The following is a 15,787-nucleotide window of genomic DNA, read 5'->3' on the forward strand; positions in this document are numbered from 1 at the left end:
TAATTGTCCACCAAAATTCACACCTGGATGTGGCAGGACTGCAGAGCTTTGATCTAATCCATTCATTGTGGGATCACTTAGCTCTGTCTATTGCATGCTGCTTTTGCTGTTTAACATGCAAGTAGTCCTGTATTGTAGCTTCACCAGGTTGGGATCTTGTTTTAGGTATGCTAGGTGCTGCTCCTGGCATGCTCACCTACACTCCTCATTGAACCAGGGTCGGTCCCCTGACTTGATGGTAATGGTAGAGTGAGGGATATGCCGGGCCATGTGGTTGTGCTTCAATACAATTCTGCTGTTGCTGATGGCCCACAGCAATTTATGGATATCCAGTTTTGAGCTGCAAGAGCTGTTCTGAGTCTATCCCATTTAGCACAGCGGCAATGCCACACAACATGATGGAGGGTGTCCTCGGCGAGAAGACAAAATGTCGTCTCCACCAGGACTGTGTAGTAGTCACTCCTAGCAAAACTGTCTGGCATAAACAGATGCATCTGCAACAGGTAGATTGGTGAGGATAGGATCTAGTAGGTTTTGCCCTCTTGTTAGTTCTCACCACCTGATGCAGGCCCAGTCTGGCAGATATGTCCTTCAGGACTTGGCCAGTAGTGCTGCTACCAAGCCGCTCTTGGTGAGGGACATTGTAATCCCCCACCCAGAGTGCATTCTGTGCCCTTGTTACCCTTAGTGCTTCTTCCAAATGATGTTCAATATGGAGGAGTACTGATTGATCAGCTGAGGGAGGACAGTAGGTGGTAATCAGCAGGAGGTTTCCTTGCCTGTGTTTGACCTGATATCATGAGATTTTATAGGGTCTGGAGTCACTATTGAGGACTCCCAGGGCCACTCCCTCCTGACTGCATACAAATCTGCTGCCACCTCTGGTATGTACATCTTGTCCCACCAGCAGACCCAGGAATAGTGATGGAGGAGTCTGGGACATTGACTGTAGGGTATGGTTCAGGAGTATGATCATGTCAGGCTGTTGCTTGACTAGGCTTTAAGACAGCTCTTCCAATTTCAGCACAAGTCCCCAGATGTTTGTGAGGAGGACTTTGCAGAGTCAGCCTTTGTTGTTTCCAGTGCCTAGATCAGTGCAAGGTGGTCAGTTCAGATTTATTCTTATTCTGTCAGTCTGGAGTCACATGTCAGCCAGAGCAGGTAAGGATGACAAATTTGCTCCCCTAAAAGGCATTAGTGAACCAGATGGTTTTTTAGCTTTATGATCATTATTCATGAGAGTAGCATTTTAATTTCAGATATATAATTAGATAACTTGAATTACACCAGCTGCTGAGGTGGGGTTTGAGCTCATATCATTGTAGTATTAGTTAAGGCTTCAGAATTACTAGCTCTCTAACATTACCACTATGCTACCAGCCCTCTATGGGCAAAGGATGCTTGATTTCCATGACCTTTCATGAAGATGTGTTTCCTGACCTCACTGGTGAACAGTATAGCTCTACTTTTACAATTATGTCTCTCTTTTTTCTGGATTTCCTAACCAGACAAAATAGTTTATCTACTCTATCAAATTCTTTAATTACATCAAAAACTTCAATTAGATCATCTTTTAATCTTCTATACTCAAGAGAATATAAGCCTAGTCTGTGCAGCTTGACCTCATAATTTAACTCTTTTAGCCCCAGTATCATTCTGGTGAACCTGCATTGCGCCCTTCAAGGCCAATACATCCTTCCTGGGATGCAGTGCCCAGAATGGAACAAAGTACTCCAGATGGACTTTAACCAGGGTTTTGTTCAGATAAAGTCAACCCCTTTGTATTCTAGCCGCATTGAGATAAAGGCTAACATCCCATTAGCTTTTCAAATTATTTTTGTATTGGTTCACTAACTATACTTGGATCCCTAAATCTCTCCGCTCATCCACAGTTCCTAGCCTCTCGCCATTTAGAAAATACTCTGATCTATCTTTCTTAGATCTAAACTGGATGATTTTTGCCTAGTCCCTTCAATATCCTCCTTACCAATAATTAAAACCTTATTTTGTGACTCACCCTTCTCCCTCTTAAACTTAATATTGCAATCAAGTTATGGCCACTGTTATCTAAGTGTTCCCTTACTGTTAAATTGTTGATTAATTCAGGCTCATTACTTATCACTAAATCTAATATGGTCAGTTATCTTCTTAGTTCGAGAACATATTGTTCCAGAATATTGGATACAATATTCTAACTGTAACCTAACCAATGATTTATGTAGGTTGAATATTACCTCTGTCCTTTTGTACTCCAATTTGTAAAATCTAGAACCCCATTTACATTCTTTAACAGCTTTATTACCTTTATTCCAAATTGTGTATCTGAATCCTGTGAAGTGATTTATAACTTTAACCCTTATAGGGACTAAACCAAATCAGAAGTACATCCCTATGAATCTCCTTTAATCAAGTTCAAACCAAACAAATTCTCATCGACACTTATTTGGGTCCAAAGAATTGTACTAGCTTTCTCTCAAAGAAAGAAAACCAACAGAGAATATTACTATCTTTCAGATAGCCTATTTTTAATAACTATGGCTAAGTCATAAATATCCCAGATATTATAAGGCTCTTCAATACGTATCTCTCCACTTAGAGAGACACAGAGAGGGGGTTCTTTGCAGTTGTATACAGAATGCTACGTGAGACGATTTATTAACTTTTATAGATTTATTAAACAATTTAACTTGCAATACACTTCTAAGTGGATAAGTATACCAAAATGTCAAATATTATTAAAAGATATAACACATAATCTTATTTCTAACATAGAATCCAAAAGTTTAACCTTGCTAATCTTACAGCAAAATATCTTAGTATATCCAGAATATCCATCAAAATTTCAAGTAATCTTTTTACCTTAAATTCCCCATAGTTGAGAAGCGTTGTTGAGGATTCAACACTTCTAATTTTTTGCTTCAGAACTTCTTATGTTCATACTGTTTCTGAAGTGTCATCTGACCTTTACCTTCCGATGTGTGTTTTTCTTGCTTTTTAAAATCCATATCTTTAACTACCACCTCCACTTAATGTTTTACTGGAATTCTCTTGCTCTTGAAATTTTAAGCATTTATCTGGTCAAAATGTTTATAATTGTGTTTACATGACCTCTTGTTCCTGCAAGTCCATTCCATTTATTGTTTTATTATCTATAATTGCTCTTTCCATGGAACCCCAAAGCAATCTCCGGAGCCGACCTGTCTGCATCAACTACCTCACAAACCAATTAAGTTTATTGCTACCTCTTACTGATGTCAGACAGGATATTTCAATGTGTGTGTTTCTCTTACAAGTCCCTGACAACAGAGACACAAATGGATTTCCCAACTTGTTTCTGGTTCATAACAGGGACCTTGAAAAATTCTTTTAACTCTACCTTCTCAAAGAGGAACGTCAGTGATTCTTGAAAACCTGACCATTTATTCAATCTTTAATTCTAAAAGGTATAATATTTTAACTATTTCTTAATCATACCTAAATAAGCCTATTATACCTATATTCCATCACATCTGAAGTCTGTCTGCTCCTGTACTCCTTTTAAAGTTTTACCATTTAGTGCATGTGTCATCTCCTTAATCTATCTCCCAAAATTCACCACCTCATATTTTTCCACAATAAATATCACCTGACAGCTATGAAACCAACTAATCTCTTTATGTCCTCTTAAAGTCACTTAGGTACACTTCACAGTTCACCATGCTTCTTCCTTTTGTGGCCTCAGCAAATTTTGATAATGTGAAAAGAAAATAAAGAAAGACACGCAGAGGGTAAGCTTTAATCCCCAAGGACATATGGGGACAGAAATTTCAAAATTCTGAAAACTGACCCCAACCCGCCCATTTCTGATCTTAATGGAGGTGGATCAGGGGGCTGGGCAACTAATCTGCTCTCAGGAAGTGGGCCAGTCAGTAAAATCTTTGAAGGAGGCTGCCTGCCTCCATTATATCTGCATTTTCACCCGGCAGGTAAAATGAGGCAAGAGGGGCCAAATCCATGAGCTAAGTCCATTTACAGCTCTGCTCGTGGACCAGGGGAGCAGAAGTGTTTGCCCCAGGCCCCACCAAAGCTACCCGATTTATAAACCCCACAATCGGACCCTGTGTAGTCTGACTACATCCACCCTCTACGATCTCCGACTTCCCTCAACCCCTGCGATCTCTGACTTCCAGCACCCGCTCTGTGCAATCTCCAACTGTGTATCACCCCATCCCTGCACTCTCCTACTTACCTCACATCTGCTTCCTGGCTGCTTTCCTGCCCGACCGGGCCACCTGTTGGGCTTCAAATCTGTTCAGAAGATTTAAAAGGTGTCCTACATTTAATTTGAGCAGGAAATCCAGGAAACCCATACTTCCGAGTTCCCTGTCCAGAAATATTCCTCCCTCCATTCAACTTCATGGCTGCAAGTAAATGTCAGCACCTTGCATTTAAGCCTTTCACAAAATCAGAACGTCTAAAACACTTTACTGCCAATTCAGTACTTTTGATGTGTACTTGCTGTTAAACTATAGGAAACACAGAAGCCAATTTGCACAGTACAAGGTTGCATAAATAGCAATGGGATTATGACCAAATAAGCTGCTTTAGTGATATTGATATTGGCCAGGGTACTGGGGAGAACTTTCCTTCTCTTGTTTGAAATAGGGCCATGGGATCTTTTATATCCACCTGAGCAATTTAATGTCTCATCCAATAGATGACACCTCCAACAGTGCAGCACTCTCTCAGTACTGCACTTGAGTATCAGCCTAGATGTAGGGTTAAATCTCTGGAGTGGGGCTTGTACCCATGACTTTCTGACAGAGAAGTGAGAGTGCTACCACTTGTCCACAGTTAACTCCTAAATTGCATTGTCCATCTACCTGAGTCCAGAAGACTGATTATATAATGGGAATATATTGCAATTAAATAGTTGTTGATATTTACAAGAAATAATTGTGAGGTTTCACTGAAAGACAAAAGCCCAAAAAGCAGAAACAACCTACATACGCACATACAGAAAAATGATTGATTGTGTTTATCATATCTCATGTGCTGCAGCCGTAGCATTAAACCCAACCTATCCAAACCCCCCCCACCACCCCCCACCCGCTCATCCCCCTCCACCACTAGCCAGACAATCTCCTGGAAGAGGCAAAGATGGGACGGTACTAGACCTAATCCTAGGGAATGAAGCCGGACAAGTGGTCAGTGGGGGAACATTTCAGGGATAATGACCATAACTCTGTAAGATTTAAGGTGGTTATGGAAAAGGACAAAGATAGACCAGAAATAAAGGTACTGAATTGGGGGAAGGCCGATTTCAATATGATAAAACAGGATCTGGCCAAAGTGGACTGGGAGCAGCTATTTGTAGGAAAGTCTACATCAGACCAGTGGGAGTCATTCAAAAAGGAAATAATGAGAGTTCAGGGCCAATATGTTCCCATAAAGGTGAAGGGTAGGACCAACAAGTCCAGGGAACCCTGGATGTCAAGGGATATAGAGGATTGGATAAGGAAAAAAAAGGTTTATGACAGATCCAGGGGACTGAAAACTGTGGAGGCCCTAGAGGAGTATAGAAAGTGTAGGGGGGGTGGGGGGGTACTTAAAAAAGTAATTTGGAGAGCAAAGAGGCGGCTTGAAAAAACACTGGCGGGCAAGATAAAGGAAAATCCCAAGGCACTTTATATGTATATTAAGGGCAAGAGGATAATCAGGGAAAGAGTAGGGCCCATTAGGGACCAAAGTGGCAATCTGTGTGTGGAGCCGGAGGAAGTAGGTGAGGTTTTAAATCATTAGTTTTCATCTGTGTTCACTATGGAGAAGGATGATGTAGGTGTAGAGATCAGGGAGGGGGATTGTGATATACTTGAACAAATTAGCATTGAAAGGGAGGAGGTATTAGCAGTTTTAACGGGCTTAAAAGTGGATAAATCCCCAGGCCCAGATGAGATGTATCCCAGGCTGTATGTGAGGCAACGGGGGAGATAGCAGGGGCTCTGACACAAATTTTCAAATCCTCTCTGGCCACAGGAGAGGTGCTGCAGGACAGTGAATGTGGTACCATTATTCAAGAAGGGTAGCAGGGATAAATCAAGTAATTACAGGTCGGTGAGTCTAACATCAGTGGTAGGAAAACTATTTGAAAAAATTCTGAGGGACAGAATTAATCTCCACTTGGAGAGGCAGGGATTAATCAAGAATAGTCAGCATGGCTTTGTCAGGGGGAGATTGTGTCTAACAAACTTGACTGAATTTTTCGAGGAGGTGACAAGATGTGTAGATGAGGGTAAAGCAGTTGATGTAGTACATGGACTTTAGTAAGGCTTTTGATAAGGTCCCACATGGGAGATTGGTTAAGAAGGTAAGAGCCCATGGGATCCAGGGCAATTTGGCAAATTCGATCCAAAATTGGCAGAGTGGCAAGAGGCAGAGGGTGATGGTCAAGGGTTGTTTTTGCGATTGGAAGACTGTGACCAGTGGTGTACCGCAAGGATCGATGCTGGGACTCTTGCTGTTTGTAGTGTACATTAATGATTTAGACATGAATATAGAGGATATGATCAGTAAGTTTACAGATGACATGAAAATTGGTTGTGTCGTAAATAGTGAGGAGGAAAGCCTTAGCCTACAGGATGATATAGATGGGCTGGTAAGATGTGTAGAGCAGTGGAAAATGGAATTTAATCCTGAGAAGTGTGAGGTGATGCATTTTGGGAGGACTAACAAGGCAAGGGAATATACAACGGATGGTAGGACCCTAGGAAGTACAGAGGGTCAGAGGGACCTTGGTGCACTTGATCACTGAAGGCAGCAGCACAGTGAGATAAGGTGGTTAGGAAGGCATATGGGATACTTGCCTTTACTAGCCGAGGCATAGAATGTAAGATCAGGGAAGTTATGATGGAGCTGTATAAAACGCTAGTTAGGCCACAGCTGGAGTACTGTGTACAGTTCTGGTCGCCACACTATAGGAAGGATGTGATTGTAGAGGAGATTCATCAGGATGTTTCCTGGGCTGGAGCATTTCAGCTATGAAAAGAGACTGGATAGGCTAGGTTTGTTTTCCTTAGAGCAGAGAAGGCTGAGGGGGGACATGATTGAGGTATACAAAATTAGGAGGGGCAAAGATAAGGTAGATAGGAAGAAACTTATTCCCTTAGCAGAGATGTCAATAACCAGGGGGCATAGATTTAAGCTAAGGGGTAGGAGGTTTACAGGGGATTTGAGAAAAAGAAATTTCACCCAGAGGGTGGTTGGAATCTGGAACACACTGCCTGAAGGGGTGATAGAGGCAGGAACCCTCACAACATTTAAGAAGTATGTAGATGAGCACTTGAAACGCCATATCATACAAGGCTACAGGCCAAGTGCTGGAAAATGGGATTAGAATAGATAGGTGCTTGATTGACGGTACGGACACAATGGGCCAGAGGGCCTGCTTCTGTGCTGTATAACTCTATGACTCTATGACTTAAAGGGGTAGAGACAAGTTTAAACCAATTTAGCAATAAAGTCCAAGGGAAAGCCTCTCTCTCCTCCATAGGCAATCAAGCAAACTCTGGGAGAGTGCAGCAACTGGTGTACAATTCGCCACTGGGAGACACTCACTTCCTACAGCTCAAAATATCTTCCACTCTGCAGGAGGTTATTCAGCTGCTTTGGATCACACTCACTGGCCATACCATCATCTTAGTCCAGATGTCATTAATCTTTGCAAAAAGAAGAATTTTTGATATCTAGCAGATGAACATTCAAGAATGACGGGCAAGAAAAAACCACTGGTCCATCAAGCCTGTCCCTCACTCATGATGGCTGCAGCATCATGACCATTCTGCTAGCTTATTTTATATGATGGTAATTGGTAACTTCCTACCCTGCGCCTCCCAGCAGCAATGTAATTCCCTGGGAGAGAGATAGTCTCAGGACCAATAAGGGGGAAAAATCTGGAAAATTCTTTTCCAACCCCCTCAGCAATCAAAACCAGTCCAGAAGATCACATGGACCATACATAAATGAACTGTAAAACCATTTACTGTTGAACTGATCCAGCTAACCTAACTCTGTGCTTTTGACACATGCACTATTACCCATTCAATTTCCCACTACCTACCTAGAATAGGGCTGCAATATTGCTGTGACCGACAGTCAAGCATCACATTTATTGCTTTTACTGTATTTGAATTTCAAACCATATACCATTGGATGTAGGGGATGGCACAAAACTTGGAAATGTAGTAAACAATGAGGCCGATCGTAACAGACTTCAGGAGGATGCATACAGACTGGTAATATGGGCAGATGAAACTTAATGTAGAGAAGTGTGAAGGGATACAGTTTAGGAAGAAGAATGACAAAAGGCAATATAAACTAAATGGTACTATTTTAAAGGGGATGCAGGAACAGAGACACCTGAGAGTGTATGTCCAGAAATCTTTGAAAGTTGCTCCGAAGAAGGGTCACTGACCCGAAACGTTAACTCTGCTTCTCTCTCCACAGATGCTGCCAGACCTGCTGAGTATTTCCAGCATTTCTTGTTTTTAACCAGATGTTAAGATGCGGGTCCATTATTATAATATGTTAATGAGGGTACTCTGAATTAGCATTGGTAATGTAGCAAAGTTGCCACTCAGCATAATCAGGACGATCATATTTCATTTATTACTGAAATAAAGTCTACATGATTAGGTCTTGTCTGGCTGTGTGACCGTTATATTTTTAATTCTATCACCAGGCATCTGCAAATTCCCAGGACTAGATTTTTAATTCACTTTGGGGGAAAGCACGGGTGCGGGTGGGGATTGAAGATCACGCTCCAGGCAGATGTCTCTGGATCCCGACGTCTCCGGAACGTGAAGCGATTTTGAAAGGGAGGAGAGGAGCCAGAAACCCACACGCCTCCAATTAAGTGGTTGCTCAGCTCGTTGACGAGCGAATTGACAGGATACAGAGGAACAGTTTTATATTTTCAATTGGCAGGCATGGGGAGAACAGTGATTGGGACATAGCAGGGTGCAGCTGTCATGAACACAGTGGGGAGCCACGAGGGCTATTGGATGGACTGTTCAACATATTTAAGAGGTGCAGAGTCATGATCTGCTGCTTAAACTGTGGCACTGAGTTGCCATTGCTGGAGCTGAGAGGTTTGCCTTTGTTAGCAGTGAGTGGTAGGAATCTTGAGAGGAACATGAGGCTGCTAGCATCACTAGGGCAGCTGGAGTTGGCAGAGGAAGCCCTGGTGAACACACCAGCAGCAGCTGATGGAGTTGAGATGGGAACAGGCTACTCTGACATTGGACAGTGTAGTGAGGAGGAGCTTCAGCAGATGTATCCTCCTGGTCAAGAGGAGGCCAGCAGTGGTGGTGGGGGGGGGGGGGGGTGCTGCTGCAAGGGGAAGAAGGCACTACCCAAGACAACAGGTGTTCTGCCAAAGAATCAGCTATCTGTAAATGACAGAGCGCCAGTGCCTTAGGAGACTGCACCTATCCAGGCAGTTGGTCTCAGATATTTGTGCTCAGGTCAACAATGACCTGACACCTTGAGGCCCCCATGGCAGTCCCCTACCTGTAGTCATTAAGGTCAAAGTGGCACTGAAATGTTATGCACCCAGGTCATTCCAGGGATCAGCTATTGACCTGGGTGGCATCTCACAGTCAGCAGCTCATCACACCAAGAGGCAGGCCATGGATGCCCTACTCTGGAGGGTGGGGACTACATTCATTTTGACACAGATGGGCCTGCACAGGCACAGAGGGCATTGAGATTTGTTGTCATTGATGGATTCCCTCAGGTCCAGGGGGTCACAGATTGCACCAACATAGCTATCAAGGCACCGACATACTAGCCAGCCAGATCCCTGAACAGATGACCCCATAATTCACCTTCCAGCATAGAAAGCAATCATCCCGCAATCATCCATATCTGAGGATTCCCATTGCCTCCCATGACCATGAAGAATGGAGCCACCACCGCCAACATTCTCCAACATCACAGGGCATGGAAACAGCAAACCCAGGCCCCCTCGACCCTCCTACCCTCCACAAACTCCATCCCCCTTTTGGCATCTGCTTCTGATTCTCCAGCATTTTTACCCAGGGGAGAACTATTGTGTCTGTCCTCTGTCCTCCAAAGGGAACAACCCAGTGCTGACTTTGCCTCACCTTCCTCCTCTTTCTCATGCATGATGTGAAGTTCACCCATTCTATGCTACTTTGGGGCCCAACTGAGGTGAGTGAGTCTCCTTCACCCCAATGCCAAATCCCCACCCCCCGTGGATGCAGGCGCTGATTGTGCTTGGGCACTCTCCTCCCCCTCTTCAAATGGGCCTGTGGGAAACACAAGAAGGTGGTGATGAGAACTCAGCCTACTGAGCCGCTGCCCCAGCAAAACCAACCTCATAGATGACACCACTCAAAAAGCCACAATGCACATTTGGGCGGCACAGTGGCGCAGTGGTTAGCACTGCAGCCTCACAGCTCCAGCGACCCGGGTTCAATTCTGGGTACTGCCTGTGTGGAGTTTGCAAGTTCTCCCTGTGTCTGCATGGGTTTTCTCCGGGTGCTCCGGTTTCCTCCCACAAGCCAAAAGACTTGCAGGTTGGTAGGTAAATTGGCCATTATAAATTGTCCCTAGTATAGGTAGGTGGTAGGGAAATATAGGGTCAGGTGGGGATGTGGTAGGAATATGGGATTAGTGTAGGATTAGTATAAATGGGTGGTTGATGGTCGGCACAGACTCAGTGGGTCGAAGGGCCTGTTTCAGTGCTGTATCTCTAAACTAAACTAAACATTAGGCAGAGGTCTGCTCCATGCCCTTCACCTCAAAATGGAGCTTTCAAATGACCTTGCTGTTCATGGCCTCCCATCTTGCCATTGCCCATAGACTGACGTATTGGCACCCTGGTGATATCCAGTGCCACCTCCTCCATCGGGGTAAGACAGTGGAGGTCAGCCAGACTACCACACGTTCAAGCCATTTCCCGTGCGTTGTGGGCTCTCTTTTCCTGCAGGATAAGGCGAGAATGATTCATGAGTGGGCTGTCCTGCCTCACCTATTCTAGCATGACATTAGCATGTAATGCTATGCCCCTCAGTGTTGTCCCCTTCTGAATAGTGCCCCATATGTGAGGATGGCTGCTTTCCCAGATGCCAGGGAGAATATATGTTGTCTGTCCCCAATTACATCAGAGAAGTGTGGAACTGCCTGTGGATACCTTCCTTTGACAGTGCTCACCCTTTCAGTCCCCAATGGATCCATCTCTTCAGTGAATGGCAAGCCCAGACATGTCTGGCATTCACCTTTTCAAAGGGCCCTCGTTTTTCAAGTCCTGCCTCCATGTCAGTCTTGGTGCTGCGAATGTGGTGCCACACTCACTCCCAGGTCAATTAGGTACTTTTCATATAAAAATAGCATCAGATTAGCATTGCTGATGCAGTGTGGGGTCGGGACCTGGAAATTATTCGGGCATCAGGTTCCAGACTCCCCATCTCCAATGGTCAGGGTTGCAGAGATGCCACTGACCTGCACTGCCTCCTCCTCTGCACCTGTCACAGCTGCACAATCTGTGATGGGGCACCTCCAGGCATCTCCATCTCCCTTGTGTTCTGCAATCTCTTCTTCTGCTATGGGGGAAAGAACAAATCAATGAGTGACTGTAAGGCATGAGTTTATCCATTGGATACAATGCTATCAGGCTGATGCATCACATTGCATAAGTGTTGGGGTGAAAAGTGGTGGTGGATGCATAAATGGGGAGGTGAGGAACTATATAGAAAGTGAACAAAGGGTGCTGTTCAAACTTAAGAGGTGTGAAGGGTGATGTGATAAAGTACTTCTGACAAGAAAGAGGGATGGGGTGTGGGTGTACATCACAGGATGTAGGTGAAACTCCAACTATACTCATCTTTCCTAACCTGGTTAGGCCATTAAAGTGTTTCCTGCACTTGATCCAGGTATGCTCCTGCTGCTGACCTCCTCAGTGATCTCTAGCCATGCCTTCTTTGTGACAGCAGTCGGTTTCTTCCTCCGATTGCAGGTAAAAATTATTTCCTTCCTGTTCCTTGCTGCTTCTAGCAGGATATCAAGACGAACATTGTTAAATTGAGGCACACCTCTTGCCTGTCTGGAATCTAGCATGAATCTTCTCTTTGTAGAATCTCCTGACTCCTCCAAATTCCATCTTTGGATTGGTCCTTTAAATAGTTGAGTTGAGATTGCGTCATGCAGTTGTGCATCACGCCTGCGGACACACATTGAAGACACAAAACCTTCTGGGCACCACACTTTAGGAAATGGCAAGGTCTTGGAGATGATGCAGAAGACGTTTACCAGAATAATAGCAAGGTTGAAGGACTGCAGTTATGTGGAGACACTAGAGAAGATGGGTTTCTTCTCCTTATGGAAGAGATGTTTAAAGGACAATATAATAGAGATGTTCAAAATTATGAGGAGTTTTGATAGAGCAAATAAGTGGCAGGAGGGTCAGTAACGAGAGGACACAGATTTAAGGTAATCAGCAAACAAAAAGAGTGATGAGGAGAATTTTTTTAAGCAGTAAAATGTTATGATCTGGAATGCACTGCCTCAAAGGGTGGTGGATGTAGATTCATAGGAACATGGAGTAGGCCATTCAGCCATTCGAACCTGCTCCACCATTCAATATGATCATGACTGATCATCCACTTCAATGCCTTTTTCCCACACTATCCTCATATCCCCTCATGTCATTAGTATTTAGAAATCTGTCAATCTCCGCTTTAAACATACTCAATGACTGAGCTTCCACAGCCCTCTGGGGTAGAGAATTCCAAAGATTCACAACTCTCTGAGTAAAGAAATTTCTCCTCATCTCTGTCCTAAGTGGCTTCCCCCTTATTTTGAAATTGTGTCTCCTGGTTCTAGACTCCCCAACCAGGGGAAACAACTTACCTGCATCTACCCTGTCTATCCCTTTAAGTATTTTGTAGGTTTCAATGAGATCACCTCTCATTCTTCGAAACTCGAAAGAATACAGGCCCAGTTTCCCCAATCTCTCTTCATGGGACAGTCCCACCATCCTGGGTATAAGTCTGGTGAACCTTCGTTGCACTCCCTCTATGGCAATAATATCCTTCCGAAGGTAAGCGGACCAAAACTGCACACAGTACTCCAGGTGCAGTCAAACCAAGGTTCTATACAATTGAAGCTAGACTTCACTACTCCTGTACTCAAATCCTCTTGGGATAAAGGCTAACATACCATTAGCCTTCTTAATTGCTTGCTGCACCTTCATGTTAGCTTTCAGTGACTTATTGACAAGGACACCCAAGTCCCTTTGTACATCTACACTTTCTAATCTCTTACCATTTAAGAAATACTCTGCACATCTATTCCTCCTACCAAAGTGGATAATCTCACAGTTTTCCACACTATATTCCATCTGCCACGTTCTTGCCCACTCACAAAGTCTTTCCAAATCCCCTTGAAGCTGCTTTGCATCTTTCTCACAACATGCATTCCCACCTAGTTTTGTTTCATCTGTGAACTTGTAAATACTACATTTGGTTCCCACATCCAAATCATTAATATATATTGTGAACAGCTGGGACCCAAGCACTGATCCCTGTGGTACCCCTCTAGTCACAGCCTGCCAATGTGAGAATGACCCGTTTATTCCTACTCTCTGTTTTCTGCCTATTAACCAATCCTTAATCGATGCCTGTATATTACCTCCTATCCCATGTGCTTTAATTGTGCTAACCAACTTCCTGTGGGGCACTTTATCAAAGGCCTTTTGAAAATCCAAGTATACCACATCCACCGACTCCTCTTTATTAATTCTGTTAGTAATATCCTCAAAAAGCTCCAACAGATTCGTCAAACATGATTTTCCATTCATAAAACAATGTTGACTATGCCCAATCAGACCATTATTATCCTAGTGTCCATTTATCACATCCTTTAGAATAAATTCTAGCATTTTCCCAACAACTGATGTAAGGCTAACAGGTCTGTAATTCCCTGTTTTCTCTCTCCCTTCCTTCTTAAATAGTGGGGTGACATTTGCAACCTTCCAATCTGCAGGAACCGCTCCCTTAGAAGGACTAAACCAAATCAAGCGTACATCCCTATAAGTCTCCTTTAATTAAGTTCAGACCAGACAGATTCTTACAGACACTTGTTTGGGTCTGAAGAACTGAACTAGTCTTCCCTCAAAGAAAGAAAACTAATAGAGAATATTACTATCTTTCGGATAGCCTATTTTTAAATAATTATAGCTAAGTCATAAATATCCAGATACTATAAGGGTCTGGGAAACTCTCTTCAATAAGTATCTCCCCACTTAAGGAGGCACAGAGAGAAGGTTCTTGTAGTTGTATACAAAATACTACTTGGGATGATTTATTAACTTTTATATATTTATTAAAGAATTCAACATGCAGTACACTTTAAGTGGCTAAGTATACTACAATATCAAAGATTACTAAGAGATAAAAAACTTAACCTTATTTCCAAAATAGAATCCAAAAGTTCAACCTTGACAATGTTGCAGCAAAATATCTTAGAATAGCCATCAAACTGGGCGGCACAGTGGCGCAGTGGTTAGCACCACAGCCTCACAGCTCCAGCAACCCGGGTTCAATTCTGGGTACTGCCTGTGTGGAGTTTGCAAGTTCTCCCTGTGTCTGCGTGGGTTTCCTCTGGGTGCTCCGGTTTCCTCCCACATGCCAAAGACCTGCAGGTTGATAGGTAAATTGGCCATTATAAATTGCCCCTAGTATAGGTAGATGGTAGGGAAATATAAGGGCAGGTGGGGATGTGGTAGGAATATGGAATTAGTGTAGGATTAGTATAAATGGGTGGTTGATGGTCGGCACAGACTCGGGCCAAAGGGTCTGTTTCAGTGCTGTATCTCTAAATAAAAATAAAATTTAAAGTAAACTTTTACCTTAAATTCCCCGAGTACCATAAGTTGAGAAGTATTGATAAGGAATTCAATACTTCTGTTTTTTTGATTCAAAACTCTCATGCTTATACTGTTTCTAATCTTTCATCTCATCTTTTAGAATGTAGGTGTTACCTGTCTGTGCATGTTTTTCCTGCTATTGAGTTCCATATATGGTAATATCATTAGCTACCATTCCCACTTAATGTATTTGCTGGAAATACCCTTCTCTTGAAGTTGTGAGCTTTTATCTGGTCAAAATGTTTGTAATTGGGTTTACCTGGCATCTGTTTTTGTAAGTACCATTCATTTTGTAATTTGCCATCTGTAATTGTCTTCTTATGGAACCTTTTACGATCCTCTTGAGTCTGTCTATATCACTAACACTATCAACTAATTAAGTTTATAGTTATCAGTACTGACTTCACATAAGATGCCCCAGTGTGTTTCATCTTCTAATTTCATTGTAGCAGAGACCTTACCTTGGAATGGATTTTTTAACTTAAAAAATGTTTCTGGTCCACATTCTATTGTAACAGGGATGTTTATGAATTTTTAACTCTGCTCTTAAAAAGGGAGTTCAGTGAGTCTTAAAAACTGACCATTTATTCAATCTTTAATTCTAAAAGGTATCATGAATTAATTATATTTAAATTCTACCTAATTAAGCCGATTATACCTATGTTTCATCACACCACTATCTCCATAGCTGCCTCTTTCAACACTGGGATATAGAATATCAGATGCTGGGAACTTATCAACCTTCAGCCCCATTACTTTCTCCAATACATCCTTCTTAGTAATACTAATTTCCTTCAATTCCTCATTCTCCCTAATCCCTTGGATCTCTAATTCTGGGAGATTACTTGTATCCACATTGCC

This window comes from Heterodontus francisci, chromosome 4 (assembly GCF_036365525.1).
Source record: "Heterodontus francisci isolate sHetFra1 chromosome 4, sHetFra1.hap1, whole genome shotgun sequence".
NCBI lineage: Eukaryota > Metazoa > Chordata > Chondrichthyes > Heterodontiformes > Heterodontidae > Heterodontus > Heterodontus francisci.